We start from the raw sequence: 5728 nt of genomic DNA on the forward strand, positions 1-5728 counted from the left end.
AGGAAAAGGGTCTGGAAAGAATAGATGTTGGTGAGAAGAGGAAGTTCGATGGAACTTCAGGGTCCAACAAGAAAATCAAGTTCTCGAAGTCTGGTTCGAGGGGAGGTGGAGGTGAAGAGAAATGGTGCGACAAATGTAAGAAGAAGCATCATGGAAAATGTGAGGTGGCGAACACATGCTACAAGTGTGGAAAGCCAGGGCACTATGCCAATGAGTGTACCCTCACAAAGAAAGTTTACTATGGTTGTGGTGAGGAGGGTCACATGTCGAGGGACTGCCCGAAGAAGAAGGAGGCAGCTAGACCCAACATTCCGCCAAAGCCAAAGGCGAGAGCATTCCAGATGACACTGGAAGCTGCTAAAGATGAAGCTGATGTCGCTTCAGGTACCTTTCTCGCTAACGAATTGCCTGCCCAAATTTTATTTGATTCTGGAGCCAACTACTCCTTTATATCGCATGAATTTGGTAGAAAGCTAGCTTTGCCTGTTGTTAGACTAGATAATGCTTTATTAGTCGAAGTTGCTAGTGGAAAGTTTGTACCTGTTAGCTATCGCATGAAAAACATCTTAATTGATCTGAATGGGAATAAGTTCCACGAAGAATTATTGCCTATCGAACTTAATGGTTTCGACATCGTATTGGGAATGGATTGGCTTAGCGCCAACGACGCCGAAATTTTATGCAAGAAGAAAATAGTCAAAGTAAACCCGCCTGGGAAAGATTCGTTTATGGTGTATGGAGATAAACGCAGAGTGAATTCTAGAATCATTTCATTGATGAAAGCCAGAAAATGTTTGACCAAGGGGTGTACATCGTATTTAGCATTCGTGATTGATGCTAAGAAGGAAAAGAAGGTGATGCAGAATATTCCAGTGGTGTGTGATTATCCGGAAGTATTTCCCGAAGATCTTCCTGGATTACCGCCTGATCGACAAGTGGAATTCCGTATTGACTTGTTGCCAGGAACGACGCCAATTGCAAAAGCACCTTATCGATTAGCACCGACGGAGATGAAGGAGCTAATGATGCAACTTCAGGAGTTATTGGACAAAGGTTTCATAAGACCTAGTTCATCACCCTGGGGAGCTCCGGTGCTATTTGTAAAGAAGAAAGATGGAAGTATGAGAATGTGCATCGATTACAGAGAACTGAACAAGGCAACAATAAAGAATAGATATACGTTGCCGAGGATTGATGACCTGTTCGATCAATTGCAAGGTTCGAGCTATTTCTCGAAGATCGATCCTAGGTCAGGATATCATCAGCTAAAAGTAAGAGAGCAAGATATCGAGAAGACTGCATTCAGAACTAGATATGGACACTACGAGTTCTTGGTTATGTCGTTTGGACTAACCAATGCTCCAGCAGCGTTCATGGATTTGATGAATAGGGTTTGTAACCCGTTCCTTGATAAATCCGTGATAGTGTTCATAGACGACATTCTGATTTACTCGAAAAGCCAGGAGGAGCATGGCAGACACTTGCGAGAAGTGTTAGAAGTCTTGAAGAAGGAGAAGATGTATGCTAAGTTCTCCAAATGTGATTTTTGGATTCGTGAAGTCCAATTCTTGGGTCACGTGGTCAACCAAGAAGGGATAATGGTTGATCCAGCGAAGATCGAAGCTGTGACGAAGTGGGAACAACCGAAAAGTCCCACGGAGATTTGAAGCTTTTTAGGATTAGCCGATATTACCGAAGGTTTATCCAAGGCTTTTCTTCGATCGCTAGTCCATTGTCAGCTTTGACCCACAAAGGAGCTACTTATGCTTGGGGTGAGAAGCATCAGGAAGCATTTGAGAAGCTAAAGAAGAAGCTATGCGAGGCACCGATACTTTCTCTACCCGATGGAGTTGAAGACTTCGCTGTCAATAGCGATGCGTCTGGTGTTGGTTTGGGTTGTGTTTTGACCCAAAGAGAAAAGGTGATAGCATATGCGTCTCGACAGCTGAAAGAGCATGAAAAGAACTACCCGACTCATGATTTGGAGTTGGCAGCGGTAGTTTTCGCTCTGAAAATATGGAGGCATTACCTCTATGGCACGAAGTGCAAACTTTTCACTGATCATAAGAGTCTCCAATACCTCTTTAATCAGAAAGAATTGAATATGAGGCAACGACGCTGGCTAGAATTACTTAAACACTACGACTGCGAGATACTTTACCACCCCGGTAAAGCTAATGTTGTTGCTGATGCTCTCAGTCGGAAAGTCAATCCTGAAAGGAAAAGGCCAAGAGTGTTGAGAATTAAAGTTGTCTCAACTATTTTGGAAAGTATAAAGAAAGCTCAGAGCGAAGCTTCTGAGAAGAATGACAGAAAGGAGGAACGTTTGGGCAAAACGTTGGTGTTCGGTGTAAACAGTCATGGACTGAAGGTGTTCCAAGATCGGATTTGGATACCTAAGACAGGAGGAGTCAGAGATCTTCTGATGGAAGAAGCTCACAAGACCATGTACTCGATTCATCCGGGTAGCACTAAAATGTATAGGGACCTGAAACCCTACTACTGGTGGCCGACGATGAAGCTTGATGTTGCAAAGTATGTGGCCGAGTGTGTGACTTGTGCGAGAGTCAAGACACAACATCAGAAACCGTACGGGAGTTTAGAACCTTTGCCTGTGCCTATGGGTAAGTGGGAAGACATTGCTATGGATTTTGTCACTAAACTGCCCAGAACAAAGAATGGTCACGACATGATTTGGGTGGTCGTTGATCGATTCACTAAGAGTGCGCATTTCATAGCGGCCAAGGAGAAATGGTCTATGGAGAAGCTTGCGAATTCTTACGTGAAGAAAATTGTGAGGCTTCACGGTGTTCCGTTAACGATTGTGTCGGATCGTGATAGCCGTTTCACATCGAGGTTTTGGAAAAGTCTACAAGAGGAATTGGGTACCAAGTTGTGTTTAAGTACAGCTTACCATCCGCAGACTGATGGTCAGAGCGAACGAACGATACAAACACTTGAAGATATGCTGAGAGCATGTACCTTGGAATTCCTAGGTTATTGGGATGAACATTTACCGTTGGTAGAATTTTCCTATAATAATAGTTTCCACTCGAGCATTAAGATGGCACCGTACCAAGCTTTGTATGGACAGAAGTGTCGTACGCCGTCTTGTTGGCTTGAGGCTGGGGAAAAGCAGTTTATGGGACCGGAGTTGGTTCATCAAACTGCTGAAAAGTTGAAAATAATTAGGGAAAGAATGTTAGCGGCTCAGGATCGTCAAAAGAGCTATGCTGACAAGAAGCGGAGACCAATAACTTTTGAGGTTGGGGATTCGGTTTTGCTTAAAGTCTCGCCGTGGAAGGGACTTATAAGATTTGGTAAAAGGGGAAAGTTGAGTCCAAGGTTTATTGGACCGTTTAAAGTTCTTCAGAGGATTGGGAACCAAGCTTACAAGCTCGAATTACCCGAAGAACTGAATGGAATTCACAACACTTTTCATGTGTGTTATTTGAGGAAGTTCACGGGAGAAGTTACCGACATAATTCCAATTTCTGAATTGAGAATTGATGAGAACAAAAGGTTGATTGAAGAACCAGAGGCAATTGTTGACCGAAAGACTAAGAAATTGCGACGCAAGATGGTTGGGTTAGTGCTTGTCCGATGGAAACACACGAATGGGCCGAATCTCACCTGGGAGACGGAGAGTGACATGATGGGTCGCTATCCGCATTTGTTTGTTGATGTGTGATTCCGGGGACGGAATCATTCTAAGGTAGAGAGAATTGTAACGCCTGTGTTTCCGGGCTTGCCATATTTAGCAATATAATAGTCTAGGTTAACCTTTGTAACCCGTTTTGAAATAATAAGAATGTATTATTTGAGTATTATGTGTTTTGTGCTTAATTGCTTAATTATGTGGTCTGATTAATTAAGAATAAAAATAAGCGTCAAAATTTAATTGTAAAATAAACTTAATATCTTTGGTTAATGCTGTAGTAGTCGAAACGAGGTTTCCGAATATATATAGAACGCCCAAATCTGACTTCGTATGAGGAAGTTATGATTTATCGAAGTTCCGGCTTAGCGGTATACAGCCTGAAATACTCGAATTGAGATTGAGCGGTTGTTAGCCGAAGCAATCTAAATGAGAATCGAAGATCTCGTTGTTGGTATCGAAGCGATAAAAAGTTAGGCGAGAACGGACGTCAAACGAAGAAGTTATGAATTTATAACGAAAGTTTCTGTCGCGGCCTATTAAAAATAATTAATAAAAATAAAGTCAAAATTAGCCGACGGAGTCTAAACGAAAGTCGTAGAGCATGGTCTCACCTTTCCGTGGATATAAGGAACGTCGAAAACGGAGTTCGTATGAAGAAGTTATGAATTTCCGAAGTTTATTAATCATTTTATATTTTTATTTAATTCAAATTCGGAAGCATTATCCGAAGGAGTCACCGATCTGATCCGAGGTACGCCCCGCGTACTCGAGTACGCCCCGCGTACTCCGAGGGATGTCGACACTCGCACTCGAGCACTTCGGATACGTAAGCAATGACGTTTTGGGCAGTACGCCCCGCGTAACGCAGTACGCCCCGCGTACTCCGAGGCTCCAGCCTCTATATAAAGGATCCGAAGGCAGCCTCATTTCTTGTTCATTTCTTCTCTTCTCTCTAGTCTTTTGCATCGTTTTTCGTGCCGAAGCTACCCCGAAGTCCCGGTATCATACTCTAGCCCCGAGGCAAGTCCCGAGATCCCGAAGATCCCGAGAAGTGCGGTTCCCGAGTCGAAGCTCTACCCGCGAGAAGTTCGATTTTCGAGGAGATCTTCCAGATCTGCTGTGGATTTCTACTTCTATAAGTCGTAGTGCTGTCGGATCGTCTTCTGATCAAGTGAGTGTGTAGCTATTTCTTCTAATACAATAATACGAAGTATTTTATATAAAAATACGTGATATGTGTATATATTTGGTTGTGTTATGTGTGAATGAGTATTCACTCTCTTCTATCTTATAGATCTGCTTATTTCTTTATGAGATATGTGTTATGTGTGTGTGTGCCTCATCTGTTATGTGATATATGTGTTGATTAAAGCATGCTATACAGGTTTTCTTTAAACTACGTATGAAAATATATATTTTATCTACTAATATGTTGGGTAGAACATGGGTAGATAGTTGGTGTGTAATAAACAGATGAGATGCCTCGATGTTGTTGTTGTTGTTGATCTAGTTATTTAGCGGAGTATGGATAACGACCACGGACTCTTTCTAGACAGTCCAGTGGAACGCTAGCAGGTTCATAACCTGTAGGTGTTGTGAACGATGTGTTCACCGGTGTACTCTATCCCCCTCATGGTTGCCTTTAGGATATCTATTATTGAGGAAACCCCTTCGCAGTGATGTCCGTCCCGATGAAAATCCTAGATTAGGTCCCTTGAGATAGTTGTTTTAGGGACGTAAAGTGAGGATAACGGGAATGGGTAATCGGGATAGTGATTGGTTGGTGAAATTAAATATAACTTATTTATTGTGGGTTGAAAACCCTATATGCTCACCAGGCTCCCAAGCCTGACCCACTCAGTTTTATTTGTATTACAGGAAGTGGCACAAGGGCGTAAGATGGATGGATCATCTTGTTGTTTTGTTTACAAGTCTGTATATGTATATATTTGTTGAATGACTTGTAATGTTTATCGTTTATGCTTTATGGTCTGTATCGGAACATGACATCCCGAGTTTTGATTATATAATGAAATGCATCTCTTGATGAAATGCTTTGATAAATAT

Source organism: Lactuca serriola, chromosome 5 (genome assembly GCF_051521515.1).
Source record: "Lactuca serriola cultivar US96UC23 chromosome 5, Lser_US96UC23_V15, whole genome shotgun sequence".
NCBI lineage: Eukaryota > Viridiplantae > Streptophyta > Magnoliopsida > Asterales > Asteraceae > Lactuca > Lactuca serriola.